Here is an 18,450-nt window from a genome sequence, read left to right as displayed (position 1 = left end):
GCCGCGCCAACTTATTGCATGTATGCGCGCCCATCCACATCCACTGCATGCGAGTGTGCTGTCTTGAATGCGTCTCGTCCCCATCCCTTTGCATCGGTCCGACGGCGAGCCAACTTTGCTTGCATCTCGTGGACCGTGAATCCATGTTCATCTATCAGGATCCTCCCCCCGCGCGCTCGTTTAGGTCTCTCTTTTTCTTTTTCTTTTTCTTTTCCTTTGAAATGAAAAGTTATATCATGTGCTCTACCTTATATACCAGTCCCTCCGTCCTAGTATAATATAAAAGCGTTTTTAACACTACTAGTGTGAAAAACGCTTTTATGTTATAGGACGGAGGGCGTCATGAGCTTCTTTGCATGGTGGGATGATGTATCTACTGCAACCCCGACCAGCATGCGTAAGGGAACAAACTCTCTCTTCATCCTCGCAGCTTGGACCCTCTGGAAGTATTGGAATGCCGTAATCTTCGACGGCGCCCAACCGTCCCACTACCTGATCATCGACGCCATGAAGCAGGAAGCAACACGCTAGGCTAGGGCCGGCGCGAGAGGAGGGGAACTTTTGGTCTATGGGGACATATGCACCCTATATGGGAAAAAAATTAGTAATTCAACAAAAAGTCAAAAAATTCTGAAAATATTTTTAAAATAAACTTGACCTTCTATTGTACTCGTGAGAAATAAAATTCACAAAAAAATATCCTTTTGACTTCTTTTCAAAAAAGATAAATTTTTGGCTAAAATAGTGTGAATAGTGACCTATAATAGCAAAATAAATTTTGTCTTTTTGCTGTGAGGTCAATTTTTGTTTTTTTTCGTCAATATTTATATATCAGTGCAAAAGTAAGTCAAGTGTTTTGTCAAAATAGTTCTTACCTATTTTGACTTTTTATTAAAATATTAAAAAAAATCCCCATATAGGGTGCATATACAACCAGGAACCAAAGTGTATTTCCCCGGCGCGAGAGGACTAGATAGATTATTGCATGTAACCTAGTGTGTGTCTAACTTGAGGCTGAACAACCCCCTCCTCTGCTCCTTTGCTCTCTTGTTGCGGCCATCCGTGTGTACGGTAACAAGACTTGCACCCTTGTAACTTCAACTTCTATCTATCAATGAAATGATACGTAATATTATGTATTCAAGAAAAAAAGTACCTCTCTTCTAGTCTATATGACTCGTCTCAAAATTTCAGTCTTTCCATTTTATAAGTCTCATTTTTATCGATTTACATCATATGTTCAGATTTCAAGGTGCGTTAAATATCATGTGAGTGCTTTTCCAAACTACAAAAAATATTCCACCACTCACCATATGCCTTGATTTGTGAGATTTTTGAATTAAGCCTTATAAACCAAAAGAGAGGGAGTGTATTTCAATACTGGCAGAGAGCCTGAAGACCAGCAGGTCAATTACATGAAGCTATTTTTTTACCAACTAGCAGTAGCCCAGCTTTGCGTCAAGAAGAGAAATAGAGTATTTCATTGTCTGTTACAGCAGTGGTGTGAGCACAACAGCTGAACCTCATACTACTCTTGTATATTTAGGGCATCTTCAATGCTGATTCGTAAATTTGCTCCGGCATCCGTCCGTAGATAAGGGGATCAGTCCACGGACACAGATGCGAAAGGCGGCCATCCAACGCTGCCTGCATACAATCCAAGCCGGGTTTCAACTAACCGGACGAAATTCAATCAAACATGGCAGATTATCATATAAATCTGATGAAATTCATTACATTTCAAACATTTTTCATATAAACCAGACATGGTTATTTTTTGAGAGTTTTTAACTTAACCCCATTCTAAACCTAATCTAGATGATCGCCGACACCCGTTCCTCATGTCCGGCCATGAGCCTCAAGAACCGAACCTCCGGATCTTGTCTTCGCCTTCTCCCGTTCCGCTTCGACGCTATCCAGCTCTGCCTCCGCCGCGGTAGACTGAGCGGCTAATCAGCTGACGATGATCAGCCCATCAAGCATGGCTTCAGCAGGATCGGAAGGAAGGAGCGGCGGCCTTCATGGGACCTGAGCGGCAGCGACCTACAATGCATGACGCTTCCTCGTTGCCGGCAACGCCCGTGGATGTGTTGGCTTTGTGGTCGTGGCGGCAGGGCGTGGCCTTGGTGAAGACGGCAATGTCCTCCTCGTCATCACTCTTGCCAAACACCTCGCTCGCCACCTCGTTCATCTAAGTAGGCGGCCTGCAATTCCGCCTGATAATGGCCGTACTGCCAGCGGCAGCGGCGGATGTCACGGGAGGAGCGGTAGGAGTCAAGCAACACCTCCATCCCCGCCACGTCCACATCTGGCACAATGGTTGTGCTAGCGGTGAGTTGCTCCTTAGCACTCCGGTGCTCGCTGAGGAGGCCGAGGTTGTAGGTCTGGTCGGCCTGCGCCTGTTCTCCTACCGCAACATGTTCGTGTAGTGTGCATGGGCCCCGCCGATGGTGGGGCTGGCATGCACATGCAAGGAGGGTGGTGCCGGCTCATCCTCGGCGGCGTCCTCCATTGGGACATTGCCAGCCTCCGTCTGCCTGTCGGCCTACCTACCAGCAACAATGGCGGTCATCTCCTGCTTCTGCTCAGACTAGAGGTTGTCCTAGAGGGCTTTGGAGTGCGAGGAGGCCATGGTGGGCATGGTGCGGAGAGGAGAAAGGGACCGGATGAGGATGACATCGACTATGGGAAGGACTGAAGTTTATATAGTGGGCAGATGGCAATGGGTTGTGGCGGTGTGGTTAAATGGAGGGTGGCAGACGAACGGACGGGTCGCGCCGGAGTAGGTTCCTCCACAACCACATATCATTAATGCAAGGAGACGTACCATTGTGGTGTCGTTTGAACGTGGAGTAGTTGCGTGCACCAGGAAGCGACACGAATGACGCTCTCTCTTCTGGCATGCCGCTTCAATGCCGGCAGCAGTGAGAGGTCGGGTCCACTCTGGACGGGCATGAATGCGGCACTGATGCTCTGGAGCGGCGCTGACTATTTCGGGCAGGAACACTACTAGGGAAATGCTTATAGGTAGGACATCAGTAGTAGCACTGGAAAATAACAAGCGTTGCTGCTAATTAGCAGTAGCACTAGTCTCGGGCAGCACTACAAGTGATGCCTTAGGAGTAGCGCTGGAAATGAAAAGAGCAATACTGATAAGTGGGACCCAACGAGCCCACCGACGGTAGTTGTAGTAGCAGCGCGGCCCAAAATACATCTCTACCGCTAAGATTTTAGCAGTGGCGCTTGCTTTGACAACACCGCTATTGCTAATGGGCCCCACTTAGTAGCAGCATTGCTCCTGAGAAGCACTACCGCTAAGCACCATAGCAGTAGCGCTGTCAAGAAAACAACACTACTGCTAGGTGTGGTTGGTGCCACCTTTTCACCCCCTCTCCCCTCCCCCTCCTTCCACCTTTGCCCTCTCCCCTCTCTAAGTTAGTTCTCCACCATTATTGCCTTTCTTCTCTCTTCCTTCTACCTCTCTTCTCTCCCCATTAATGCCCCCCTCCACCATAATTCTCCTCCATAATGGCCTCTCTTCTCTATGTACCTCATTTATTTGGCTCTCCTTCCTTCCATACATATAGATCTAGCTAGCTCATCTCTCTCCCTCTCCATTAGTTAGCTAGAGTCATCTCTCCTCCCAACAACTAGATCTAGCTAGCTATTTAGCCATCCACACTTTCGATCGTCCCTATAGGTAGCGAGGCCTCACATCTAACCGTGCTCGATCTCTCTCGGGAGATAGGTAAGTAAAAAGTTGTGCATCTCAAGAATGGAAATATGTGTGTTTGCCATATGAAGGGATTTGTGCGAGTGACATGCCCCCTGAGTTGCTTATGTTTTGCCGAAATGTCGATTTATTTCTGTTTCGGCAAATTTCGAGCAAACTCGATATGTCCTATTTTTAGGCAAGGTCATGCCAAAATTTTATATGTCTTTGATGCATGCATGCATTTTGTTTATAACCCTTTTGCTTGTTATACCATGCAGTCGGTCATGAAGGTGTGTGGAAGGAAGGTGGAATGATACTTGCAATCAACGGTGATGGACATGTATGCAAATAATCGGACTGGGATTAGATGTCCGTGTACAAGATGCAAAGAAGGAGTCATTTTGGACCCTTTTGCTCGTGGCAGTTTGAAGGCGCACCTGCTGATGAATGGTTTCATGGATGGCTATACTCAATGGATAAGTGAAGATGATGATGAGGACGTCAACATGGCAGGGAATAACGACATGGGGCTAGACAAAGAGATGACCGATCGACACAAAGACGATGGCGCTGGACAAGGCGGCGGGGAAGAGTCCAGACATGGCGGCGGTGAAGAGTTCGGGCATGGTGGAGGTGGAGAAGATTCTATACACGACGAAGAAGAGTCCGGACATGGCAGAGAAGAGGCAGCGGTCATGCCACAATCTTTGACGCTACTAAGTTCAGTCTTGCAGGACCCTCATGTTCGAGACCTCCTTCGCAAGAGTACGACTAGCGAGAGAGTTTCTTCTAGAGAGGAGGCCAAGCTGACGCAACTTGAAGTAGACTCAAAGACTCCATTGTATGACAGTTGCAATCCCAAGGTGACCCGCTTGAGTTTCATGCTTGAACTTCTAAAGACGAAGGCCAAAAACAAATGGATAGACAAAAGCCTCGATGAGCATTTGAAGTATCTACATAATAAAGTTCTTTCTGTGGGGAACCTATGTCCTACTAGTGTCGAGGAGGCCAGGAAAATTGTTTGCCCTCTTGATCTGCCGCACATTAGATACCATGCATGCATAAACGATTGCATCATTTATCGGGGGGGGGGAGGGGACATGCAGAAAAAACCAGTTGTCCAGTGTGTAATGCTTCTCGATACAAGAAGGCAGGAAATAAAGCTCCTCAGAAAGTTGTATGGTACTTTCCGATCAATCCCCGTCTGTAGCGGTATTTTGTAGATCCTAAGGAAGCAAAGCTCATGCGTTGGCACGCGGAAGAAGCCCGGCGATGGATGATCCGAAGCTGAGACACCTCATAGATGCTAGCCAATGGAGAGCATTCAACGCCGAATATGGTTTTTTCGCAGAAGATGCAAGGAACGTCGTGCTTGGTGCGAGTACCGATGGCATGAATCCATTTGGAAACCAGAATACCAACCACAACACATGGCCCGTCTTTGTATGGATGTACAACCTCCCCCCATGGAAGTGCATGGAGACAAAGTACATACACATGAGCATGCTGATTCAAGGGCCGAAACAACCGGGAAATAATATTAACCTATATATGAGGCTTTTGAAAGAGGAGCTAGACATGTTATGGAAAACACTGGCATGGACATGGGACACCAACAAAGAAGAGTATTTCTATATGAGAGACGCACCGATGACGACGGTGCACGGCTATCTTGGTTACGGGTACACCTCAGGCCAGGTGTGCCACAGATTGCGGATGCACGAGGTGCATGGATGATACAATGTCTCAGCATCTTACGTCAAAAGATGGTAGGTCTGGGAAAATTGTGTACATGGGGCATCGTAGATGGCTCAAGAAGGATGTCCCGTGGAGAAAACATGGAGACCTATTCAATGGTTTGGCTGAGCATCGAGGACCTCCACGTAAGAGGAGTGGCGCCGAAATCAACGAGCTGTTGAAAAACTAGGAACAGTGCCCCACGCTAGGAAAGATGAAAAAAGTGCCGGAGCCGCTGCTGAAGGTATGGAAAACAAGGTCTGTTTTCTAGGACTTGGAGTACTGGCCCAATCACGACACACCTCATTGCCTTGATCAAATGCATATCATAAAGAATGTCCTTGAGAGCTTGCTTGGCACACTGATGAACATGCCGGAGAAGACTAAGGATGGGCCGAAGGCAAGGAAAGACTTGGAATATTTGGAGATCAGGAGAGATCTCCACATCCCGCCCCGTAAAAAGTTGACAGAGGAGATGGAGACGGAGACGGAGGCGTGGGAAAGGGGCAGAAAAGTCAACAAGAAGGAGGAGCATTATTGCCCCCCTTCTTGCTTCACCTTAAGCGCGAAGGAGATCGATCAATTCATCAACTACCTTACGGGAATCAAAGTCAGTTCTGGTTACTGTGGGAAGATAAGCAGATTTCGAGACACCAAAGAAAACGTTCAGTGGGATGAAGTGGCATGACTGTCACGTGATGATTACGCAGATACTCCTGGTTGCCATTAGAGGGATAATGGACAAGCACATCCGTGACACGCTTACTAGTCTCTGCAACTTCTTCGACGTTATCTCTCAAAAGTCCATCAGTGTGAAGCAGCTCCGAAGGCTACAGGAGGAGATCGTTGTCATACTATGTGAGCTTGAGATGTACTTCCCGCTCGCGTTCTTAAACATCATGGTGCATCTGTGTGTCCACATCGTGGATGACATCATCGACCTCGAGCCGACATTCCTTCACAACATGATGCCGTCGAGTGGATGAATGGGGTCATCAAAGGATTCGTTCGTAACATGTCCCGTCCCGATGGGAGCATCGTCCAGGGGTATCTGATGCAAGAGTGCATCTCCTTTGCGAGAATTATATAGGCGTCAGAGACCCTGTTATTGGTTTGCCCATCAAGAAGCACCATGGGAGGCTCGGAGGAGAAGGTCGCAACAACAATCGGAGGGAATTGCACATGGACTAGTCAGATCGACGGAATGACTTTGACATGGCTAACTTAGTAGTGCTACAACACCTAGATATGGTAGATGATTATGTGACACTGCACAAAGAAACCATCACAAAGAAGTACCATGATAAGGGGATGCACAAGACGTACGACGAAGTTACTATAGAGCACAATGCCACTTTCTTGCGTTGGTTCAAAGAGCAAGTTTTTGGTAATCCCCCGGAAGAGGGCAGTTCGGATGGATTGCTCATACAGGCTTAGCACATGGCCCCGCGCCCAAACTCACGACCTATCAGGCATACGACATCAACGGGTAGACGTTCTACAGGGAGGCTAAAGACATGGACAATGATTACCATAACTCATTGGTGACGATTGAATGCGTGACCAACGCCAACGACACAACTGAAAGATTCTATGGAAGGGTCGAAGAGATCTAGGATCTTGACTACGCTGGAATGCACGGTGCGACAATGTTCCATGTCAGATGGGCTAAGGACGTCGTAAGAGAAAACAAGTATTTTACTACCATGTCTATACCCGATGCGAAGAGCGCTACCGTGAACGTTAACATCATCGCCAAAACTGAGCCATGGGTACACATTAAGCACGTGACACAATGCTTCTTCATAACCAACCTGACCAATCCCAGCCATGTTGTCATGAGGAGAGTCAAAAGGAGCATCGTCGGAATTGATGGAGCCGCCAACAGGAAGACTACGACCAATACGGCAACCCGATGAGGGAAGATGACGATGGCGATGAAGTATACGTGAAAAGAAGAATCAAGACTACGTTACCTAAGAAAGATCGTACTCCATGATGCCGGAAAAGTCACAACGAGGGGTTCAATTATTCAACAACGAAAAAGAGAGGGAAGAAGCTCAATGTGAAACGTCATCCACGCAGCTGAGAAAGCATCATATATATATACATATACATCTGGGCTATTCTGTTACGCGTAACAGAATATTATTCTTTTACCCTTTGTGAACTGATGTGGTGTACAGGTTGGACTGACGAGGTTTTCTACTTGAACCGATCTTCCTGTGTGTACGACGGCGGAGACAGGGGATGCAACGCGGAGCTTCCGGGCATTCTCCGGCGCGATGCTGCGGGCCATTCGTTGCTCCTCATCATCGTGCGTTCGTCCCCGTCACTGTGCGCTGCTCGTCATTGTCACCTAATCGTCCCTGCCCCATCGCACGTCGTCCTCGTCCCCGACCTTCGTCATCCTCCTCGGACCGCCAACCGCAGTCGTTGACTCCGGCCATCTCAAGTCGTCCCTGGGCCTTCTCTGCAATGGCAGTGAGCCCCGCATCCTCCCTCTCTCCCCGTGCTCTCCTTTGGTAGTCGTAGATCGTCGCCGACGTGATCGTGCGCCGGCCACGCCCGATGACCCGTTCCCCGCGCTCACTGCACCGTGCCTGCGCTCCTCTGGTCGCGCCCTGTGCGCACACCCGCAGCCGCCCCGACCAGCCCGCGCCCTCTGCCCGTCTCACGTCGCCCCATCGTGCCTGCTCCGACTACACCCGCCTACGCATGCGCGCAAACCCATGCCTTCTGCTACTGTGCGCGCCTGCGGCCGCCGCTGCCGTGGCCCCCTATTGCTTCCGCTACTACTGCCAGTGCCACAGCCACTGCTGTTAGACAGAGAATCCTGCTACTTCTTTTTTCAGTTAAGCTAAGTGTCGATTTATTCAGTTTCGTCAGAATAAGAATGCACCAGGAGTCATTCTTGTACATGCTCATAGTCTATGTTTTCTGCATGCAGTAGCTAGTGTTGCAGTGTTCGTTCCCGTGTAATGGCGTGGCCATTAGCTCAAAAGTGGCCGGTAGACTAGGAATTGGTCGCTGGCGGAGGTGGTGTTTGGTGGCTGACTGAAGCCTATAATTTCTTGTAATCTGGTCAAATTGCGTAATTAAGTTGTGTGTTTTTCAGTGTTGTTTTGAATTACTGCCGCCGTATGTGTAGTTGGACTGCTCCATGTCAAAGCTTGCAATTACTGTGAGTTGACATTGGAGCAAGTTTCTTGTACTGGCTTCCTACCCCCCATACCCTCTGCACTTTGAGTATAAAGGCCGAGCCCTCTGTCACTTTCGTTCCATCAGCTGCAACCAAAGAGAAAAGCCAGAATGGATCCTGAGTTGGGAGAGGTCACAGAGGAGGAGGGGGAAGCCGTCGATGCGAGGGCTGCAGCAGTGGATCAGAGGAGGAGGAGGCGCAGGCAGATGGCACAACGTGCTGCCGAGGAGGAAGTGGATGCAGAGTTCAACAGACTCCTTGCGAGCAAGGTGATGGATACCTGCAACTCCAATGAACTGGAGCTTCTTTTCCCAGAGGGCAGGGGAAGGAACAATGTTCAGATCATCAGTCGGGCTAGGGCTAGAGCAGCCACGGCTCCACATCCATCCACTAGGGCTAAATGGCGTCGTTTCTTTGATCGTTATGATTGAAGTAGTGAATGTTATGTTTTTAAGATTTGTGTTGTGAGGGAGCAGATGTTTGAAATGAATAAATGAATTCAACTGTCTCCCCTCTGAATGTGTTGTTTTATCTGCATATGTTTTTGAAATGTGCAATTTTTGAACTGATGTTTTATCTTAAGTTGAACTGATTTGTGGTCAAAAGCTGCATGGCTTGTATAATTTTTCTATCTATTTTTGCTCAAGAATAACTGCTTTATTTATATATTTCTTTATATTAGTACTTGAACAATTCTATAGTTGAACTGATGGGCATCCTTTGTTTTGACTGGTATATTTTCATGTACATAGCTCGGAGAAGGAACTATACGCTTATGTTGTTTGTAGAACCCCTTTTTTGGTTTCTAGATTGCTAAACTTACATTCTGTTAATGATAGTACTGAACTATTTTAGGTTGTCAATTAACAATCAAATTTGTTTGTTGTACAACATTTTTTCTATGTTTTTTAGATGAATTTTGGATCACATTTTTTTAACAGTTAAATAATGATATTTCTAGTATTTTTTTAGAATTAAAAGATTTTCGTGTTTTGCTGCACAGTATTTTTTTACTTGAACCTTATGAATTCTAGTAGTTGAACTTTTTATAATTTTGCTTCTGAAATTTTTATTTACAAATTCTACGTTTAATTTTCCAAAAAAACATATGTATTTCTATTTTATTTAGTTCTTATAGTTAAGATGTGTTTGAAATTTTTACATTTTTTGTTTTTGAACTCATTTCTTGTGAGGTTTTTTTTAAATATCTGCATTTTTTTGTCGTGTGTGATCGGCTGGAATTTTGTAATGGGGCGAAGTACTGAGTTGGGCCATCTGGCTGAGTCGTTGTTTTCGGCCCAGATAGCTCGTCCGCGCGGCTGTGCAGCGTGGCGTGCGCGTGCGCTATGGGTTTAGTCCCACCTCGCTAGTCGAGGGGTTGTAGACCAGTTTATAAGCGCAGGCGAGGCACACCAGTTGAACTCCTCTGAAAACTTACCAGAGCGCTTATACACGGCGCTCGCTCTCTCTCTCTTTGACCTGTGGGCCCTGATCGGTGGGGCCCTGCATTGTGCGGACTACTAGGGATTCACCTATGGGCTCGAGTTCAAGTTATCTAGCAGCGTCAGGGCCTGGGCCTGTCCTTGGGCGGTCAATTTTTTTCTTTTTTGTTCGAATGTAGTACTTGACTCCACCAGCAAATTGGACTGATACTTTTTATGATCATTGGGGCGTCAATTTTTTTTAGAATCTAGTACTTGACTCCACCAGTAAATTGGACTGATACTTTTTTGTTCTAGTTCTTGTGAGTTTTGTTCTAGGAACGAGCCGTAACATGACTTGCCCCCATCCCGGCGAGGCCGAGCCAGGAACGAGCCGTAACAGGCGACGACGCGGCGTGCCGCGGCGTCGCATGCGGAGGCGAGTCCGTAACATGATTTGCCCCCATTATCTATCTTAGGGGTGTGTGGGTGCATGTGTGGGGGTGGGGGGTGGGGGGAACAGAATAACCGCACTGCCCCTCGGTGCATACTTGTACTGACACATCTTCCTTGTATGGACTTGCCCCCATTATCTATCTTTAAGGGGTGTGTGGGTGCGTGTGGGGGGGGGGAACAGAATAACCGCACTGTGCCTGTCAAACAAGCGCACTGCCGCGTTAGCGTGAGGCCGAGCCGGGGGGGGGGAGAGGGGGGAGGGTAGGGACCCCCCTCCCCCCTCCCCCATCCCAGCGAGGCCGAGCCAGGAACGAGTCGTAGCAGGCGACGACGCGGCGTGCCGCGGCATCGCAAGCGGAGGCGAGTCCGTAACATGACTTGCCCCCATTATCTATCTTTTAGGGGGTGTGTGGGTGCGTGTGTGTGGGGGGAACAGAATAACTGCACTGCGCCTGTCAAACGAGCGCACTGCCGCGTTAGTGCGAGGTCGAGCCAGGGGGGGAGGGGGAGGGATCCCCCCTCCCCCATCCCGGCGAGGCCGAGCCAGGAACGAGCCGTAGCAGGCGACGATGCGGCGTGCCGCGGCGTCGCATGCGGAGGCGAGTCCGTAACATGACTTGCCCCAATTATCTATCTTAGGGGTGTGTGGGTGCGCGTGTGTGTGTGTGTGGGGGGGGGACAGAATAACCGCACCGCCCCTCGGTGCATAGTTGTACTGACACATCTTCCTTGTATGGACTTGCCCCCATTATCTATCTTTAGGGTGTGTGTGGGTGCGTGTGGGGGCAAACAGAATAACCGCACTGCCCCTCGGTGCATAGTTGTACGGACACATCTTCCTTGTATGGACTTGCCCCAATTATCTATCTTTAGGGGGTGTGTGGGTGCGTGTGTGTGTGTGGGGGGGGGGGGACAGAATAACCGCACTGCCCCTCAGTGCATAGTTGTACTGACACATCTTCCTTGTATGGACTTGCCCCCATTATCTATCTTAGGGGTGTGTGGGTGCGTGTGGGGGGGACAGAATAACCGCACTGCGCCTGTCAAACGAGCACACTGCCGCGTTAGCGCGAGGCCGAGCCTGGGGGGAGGGGGGGTCGGGACCCCCCTCCCCCATCCCGGCGAGGCCGAGCCAGGAACGAGCCGTAGCAGGCGACGACGCGGCGTGCCGCGGCGTCGCATGCGGAGGCGAGTCCATAACATGACTTACCCCCATTATCTATCTTAGGGGTGTGTGGGTGCGTGTGTGTGTGGGGGGGCGGGGGGGGGGGGGGGGGGGGTAGAATAACCGCACTGCCCCTCGATGCATAGTTGTACTGACACATCTTCCTTGTATGGACTTGCCCCCATTATCTATCTTTAGGGGGTGTGTGGGTGCGTGTGGGGGGGGGACAGAATAACCGCACTGCCCCTCGGTGCATAGTTGTACTAACACATCTTCCTTGTATGGACTTGCCCCCATTATCTATCTTTAGGGGGGGTGTGGGTGCGTGTGTGTGTGTGGGGGGGGGGGAACAGAATAACCGCACTGCGCCTGTCAAACGAGCGCACTGCCGTGTTAGCGTGAGGCCGAGCCAGGGGGGGAGGTGGGTCCCTCCCCCATCCCGGCGAGGCCGAGCCTGGAATGAGCCGTAGCAGGTGACAACGCGGCGTGCCGCAGCGTCGCATGCGGAGGCGAGTCCGTAACATGACTTGCCCCCATTATCTATCTTTAGGGGGTGTCTGGGTGCGTGTGTGGGGGGGGGACAGAATAATCGCACTGCCCCTCGGTGCATAGTTGTACTGACACATCTTCCTTGTATGGACTTGCCCCCATTATCTATCTTTAGGGGGTGTGTGGGTGCGTGTGGGGGGGGAATAGAATAACCGCACTGCGCCTGTCAAACGAGCGCACTGCCGCGTTAGCGTGAGGCCGAGCCGGGGGGAGGGGTGGGCAGGCGATGACGCGGCGTGCCACGGCCTCGCATGCGGAGGCGAGTACGTAACATGACTTGCCCCCGCACCGTATCGCACCGAGGGGCATAGTTGTACCGACACATCATCCTTGTATGGACTTGCTCGCGCATCGCAGTGCATCGAGGGGCATAGTATTTGCGCCCGTTATCTTATCTTTATTTTTTGGGTGAAAAACCAGCACCGTTATGAATTATTATTTCATTTGTACTTTTTGATAATTTTTATTGTACTGTTGTGAGTTATTATTTGTACTTTAGTTGTTTGTTTTCTCCCTCTATATTAATTTTTTTACTGTATTTTTTTATTGTTTTTAATTTTTGCTATTATTTTTGGTAACTGCCCAGAGATAGTGGGCTTCGCCACAGTTCTGGGCTTTAGCCGTCGGTTTTCTCCCACTCACCTTTTAACCTCCGCTCTCCCCCGTTCCGCTCCGCTCCCCTCTCCAAATCGATTCCTTCTTCATTCCCCTCTTCTTGCAGAGAAGTTGCGTCTCCTGTTTCGCCGTGGGAGCGTCGGTCTGGGTGCTCTATTTGCTCCTTTTGGTGTGGGATTGACTTCCCTTGCGTCCTCTTATGTACAGATTTTCCCTCTATTTCTTAGCTCTTGCTCTCTTGCTGTTTCAGGCTGGATTCGCTAGGGTTCCTTTGCTCTTGAACGAGTGGTTGGTGACAGTGATATTCGATTTCGTGGCGGATTTTGTGTTTGCTTGTAAGAGTTTTGCTTTGTATGGCGTGCTTCTTTTTCCAAAATAGGTCAGAGCCCTAATTTTTGTTCATGTGTCTTGCAGATCTGGTTCGGCAGATTTTAGGTCTGTAGATATCAATGGGTACATCATCCAGTCCGGACAAGTTGAATGGAGGTGATTTTTCCTTGTAATTTGGATGATGTTTTAACAGATCTGGTTTTTAGGCTGTATAGGTGTGGTCGTATTGACTTTATAAGTTGTATGTTTTTTCATAGCTGTTAATTTTGCCCTGGATTGTGTGGTGTGTATAGGTTTGGCGGTTGATGTGACCTGCATACATGTTGTAGGACTGATGACCTTCTGTAGTTTGAACTGTTGTCCTGGCATTTGAGTAGGTTGTAGTAGTCAGAGAAGAACTGGTATGATGTTGAAAGAGTTTTCATTCTTAAGTTTTGTTGCGTCAGTGGTGGGTTCATATTGTTTTATTGGGTGCACTTGTAGTGTTCATAGAGTTGAACTGAATGCTTGTTCATGTACTTTTTTGCTAATTATGATGTTGTTGCAGATGTTGGAGTGCAGGTGCCTCCTAATTCTGGAAAATCAGAACACTTTCAAGATCTTGTGAATGTTATTTTTGAGACACCAAATCCGTTAGAAGAACTTGCGGATGTTGCTGGTGTTTCCCTTATATTTGCTATTTTTTATCAGCCTTGAATACATTAATATGCTTAGCTACATCAGTTGTTCCTTTTGTTTGTGTCTGATGCTATGCGCTTTATTTATCTTGTCTCTGCAATGTTGATTTTGTTTTGATTTACACGTGCATGCTTATGTTTGTTGGTTTATGCAGTTAATGACAGCCATGGTGCTGCTGAGGACATTGCTGATGTTGTCAAGGATATAAATGATGGAATGTATTCTCTTAACGTTGATGATGTTGATGGCAGCTTGCAGTTGTCTGTTACTCAGTCACAGAGTGTTGATGGCACTGAGCCTGTTACTTAGGCTGAGGATGTTCCTATGCAGTTACAACTCGAGGATGAAAGGATAAGAAAGAAGAAGTGTGATTTACAGAGGAGAAAGGAGTTGGAACAGTGTCAAAAGGCTACCTGTGTTCAACGAAGTGATCGGGATGTTGCTCAAGCTCCTGAAGGCGTAGGTGATGAAGGTGGTGATGCGGCCTTTTCAACTGTTGATGCTGGATCTCATGGAAGTGACATGCCTGCGAAGACAAACCTGATGTAAACTCGTTTGACGCAAGTGTTTACTCGTGATGCAGTTAAGGAGAAGAAAGTTGTTTTGAAGAGGAATGAGGGAGTCCTGGATTAGGGGGTGTCCGGATGGCCGAACTATACCTTCAGCCGGACTCCTGGACTATGAAGATACAAGATTGAAGACTCCGTCCCGTGTCCGGAAGGGACTTTCCTTGGCGTGGAAGGCAAGCTTGGCGATGCGGATATTTAGATCTCCTACCATTGTAACCGACTCTATGTAACCCTAACCCTATCCAGTGTCTATATAAACCGGAGGGTTTTAGTCCGTAGGACAACATACACATCAACAATCATACCATAGGCTAGCTTCTAGGGTTTAGCCTCTCTGATCTCGTGGTAGATCTACTCTTGTACTACCCATATCATCAATATTAATCAAGTAGGACGTAGGGTTTTACCTCCATCGAGAGGGCCCGAACCTGGGTAAAACTTCGTGTCCCTTGTCTCCTGTTACCATCCAGCCTAGACGCATAGTCCGGGACCCCCTACCCGAGATCCGCCGGTTTTGACATCGACATTGGTGCTTTCATTGAGAGTTCCTCCATGTCGTCGCCGTCAGGCTCGATGGCTCCTACGATCATCGATAGCGATGCAGTCTAGGGTGAGACCTTCCTCCCCGGATAGATCTTCGTCTTCGGCGGTTTTGCACTGCGGGCCAATTCACTTGGCCAATTGGAGCAGATCGAAAGCTATGCCCCTGGCCATCAGGTCATATTCAGAAGTTTAAACTACACGACTGACATCCACGAGGACTTGATCCTCGACGGATTCGAGCCACTGCCGAGCGTGCCGCACTGTCCCGACGAGCATGATCTAGCTCTGCCGCCGAACAGTGCCCTGGAGGCCGCACCCGCATCGGCTCCGATCCTTAATTCGGAGCCAATTGCGCCGATCGAGGATGGGCGGTTGGACGCCGCCTCGGGGGCTGCGATCCCAATGGCGATTGAGCCGAACACCAGCCCCGCACTCCGCGAGACTCGTGACTCCAAGGAGCCGGACTCCTTTCCGGACTCCGAACCCTCCGCGCCCCGGCCAATCGAATCCGATTGGGCGCCGATCATGGAGTTTACTGCCGTGGATATCTTTCAGCACTTGCCTTTTGGCGATATTCTAAAGTCACTAAAGTCTCTCTCTTTATCAGGCGAGCCCTGGCCGGACTACGGCCAGCAAGGTTGGGATTCGGACGATGAAGAAATTCAAAGCCCACCCACCACCCACTTTGTAGCCACTGTCGACGACTTAACCGACATGCTCGACTTCGACTCCGAAGACATCGACGGTATGGACGCCGATGAAGGAGATGATGAAGAACCAGCGCCTACAAGGCCCTAGAAAGCCACCTCGTCGTATGACATATACATGGTGGACACCCCAAAAGAGGGAGATGGCGATGGAACAACGGGGGATGGCCCCTCCAAGAAACAGCCTAAGCGCCGACGTCAGCGGCACCGCTCAAAATCCCGCCAAAACAAACATGGTGAATCCAGCACGGGAGATAATAATACTCCAGAAAGCGCCGAAGAAAACCCCCTCCAGCAAGATTTAGCACAGGAGGATGGAGAAACCAGCCCTCATGAGAGAGCGGCAGATAGAGAGATCGAGGACGATAATTATATGCCTCCCTCCGAAGACGAGGCAAGCCTCGACGACGACGAATTCGTCGTGCCAGAGGATCCCGTCGAGCAAGAGCATTTTCAACGCAGGCTTATGGCCATGGCAAGAAGCCTCAAGAAAAAACAGCAACAGCTTAGAGCTGATCAAGATTTGCTAGTCGACAGATGGACTGAAGTCCTTGCGGCCGAAGAGCATAAACTCGAACGCCCCTCCAAGAGCTACCCAAAGCGCAGGTTGCTACCCCAATTAGAGGAGGAAGCAATTGATGCGGCCGACCGACCACCTCGTGGCCGCGACAGAGAGGCCTCTCGGCCCTCCACTCAAGCCGCACCCCGTACCAAGGCACGGGACTATGCGCCGGACCTACGAGACATGTTGGAGGACAAGGCTAGACAAACAATATCGATCTACAGATCGCGTGGGCACCCCACGGCTCGAGACGGCATCCATCACGCCGGCCACAAATTCGGCAGGGCCGAACACAGTAGACAAAGCTCATTGGAGCTACGTCATGATATAGCCCAGTACAGAGGCGCCGCACACCCACTCTGCTTCACAGACGAAATAATGGATCATCAAATCCCCGAGGGTTTCAAACCCGTAAACATCGAATCATATGATGGCACAACAGATCCTGCGGTACGGATTGAGGATTATCTCCTTCATATCCACATGGCCCGCGGCGATGATTTCCACGCCATCAAATACCTCCCACTCAAGCTTAAAGGACCAGCTCGGCATTGGCTTAACAGCTTGCCAACAGGATCAATCAGTTGTTGGGAGGACCTGGAAGCCGCATTCCTCGATAATTTCCATGGCACTTATGTGCGACCCTGAGACACCGATGACCTAAGTCACGTAATTCAGCAGCCAGATGAATCGGCCAGGCAATTCTGGACACGGTTCCTAACAAAGAAAAATCAAATAGTCGACTGTCCGGACGCCGAGGCCCTAGCAGCCTTCAAGCACAATATCCGTGACGAGTGGCTGGCCTGGCACCTCGGATAGGAAAAGCCGAAATCTATGGCAGCACTCACGACACTCATGACCCGCTTTTGCGTGGGAGAAGACAGCTGGCTTGCTCGTAGCAACAATATAACCAAGAACCCTGGTAATTCGGACACCAGGGACAGTAGTGGTAGGTCGCGTCGCAACAAACAGAAGCGCCGCATTAACGGCGACAATGCAGATGATACGACAGTTAATGCCGGATTCAGAGGCTCTAAATCCGGTCAGTGGAAAAAGCCATTCAAAAGGAATCCTAGGGGCCCGTCCAGTTTGGACCAAATACTCGACCGCTTATGCCATATACATGGCACCCCTGAAAAGCCAGCCAATCACACGAACAGGGATTGTTGGGTGTTCAAGCAGGCAGGCAAGCTAAACGCCGAAAACGAAGACAAGGGGCTGCATAGCGATGACGACGAGGAGCCCCGGCTGCCGAACAACAAGGGACAGAAGGGTTTTCCCCCACAAGTGCGGACGGTGAACATGATATATGCAACCCACATCCCCAAGAGGGAGCGGAAGTGCGCGTTAAGGGACGTGATCATTTTAGTACCCAATGCAAATTGTTTCAGGAGCGTATCGTGTCCAAAAATTGAGATGACTTGATTTCCCTTCCACATCATAATGAACTTAGTTTGCTCTTGGGTTACGAAGAAATTAAACGTAGAACTAAGGATATTCCAAAATTTTCCCTTGATAAAATTCTTCATTTTGATCTAGAGGAAATTTATATGTATTGCGCGGTGAATTGCATTGAAAATCCTTATATTGCCAATTACATAAAGAAAAGAAAATAAATAGAAGATGAAGAGAATGCTAACGAAAGGGAAGAGACTTCCCAATATTCTCCTATTATTTCTTATGATGAATCAGGTAACGAAGAGGAGCCCTCTATTCAACCAATCTCATTAATAAGGAGCTCCAAAAAGAGGATTGAACCCACACATGATGTGGTGAAGAAGAAGAAAAGAGAAAGGAAGAGAGGTAAAAAGGTATCTCTCCTAAATAAAGTTGCTCCTATTATTGTTGTGCCTCATGAAAATGATACACTTGATGATGATCTCTTTATGCCTATTGCTTGTTGTGATGATTATGATTGGGAAGATAATGACACTTCTTATGATCTTGAAAATCTTTTTCGAACTTGCTTGGAAGAATATTATAATTGCTACACTATTGGTGCTATCTATACTATTAATGATGAGAGCATCATTGAAATCATCATGCCTAGCTATGTTTGATGAGGATGACATATTTGAGAATATATTTGCTGCAATTAATGTTTGTCCCAAGCTTGGGGATGGTATGTTTAATAATGATGATATTTTTAGCCTCTCAAGTTTTGATATGCAAAGTTGTTATGATGATAGCATGCCTTCCAC

General features: G+C 48.7%; 1 pseudogene; it reads left to right on the top strand.

The window, feature by feature from the left end:
* Window positions 1–3,987: 3,987 nt before the first annotated feature.
* Window positions 3,988–6,438, top strand: LOC147991292 (uncharacterized; annotated as a pseudogene).
* Window positions 6,439–18,450: the final 12,012 nt, after the last annotated feature.

The sequence above is a fragment of the Triticum urartu genome, chromosome 1A, assembly GCF_056163025.1.
Source record: "Triticum urartu cultivar PI428250 chromosome 1A, HENAU_Tu73, whole genome shotgun sequence".
Classification (NCBI taxonomy): domain Eukaryota; kingdom Viridiplantae; phylum Streptophyta; class Magnoliopsida; order Poales; family Poaceae; genus Triticum; species Triticum urartu.
The sequence above is the reverse complement of the archived record's forward strand: the minus strand, read 5'-3'. Positions and strand labels throughout refer to the sequence as shown.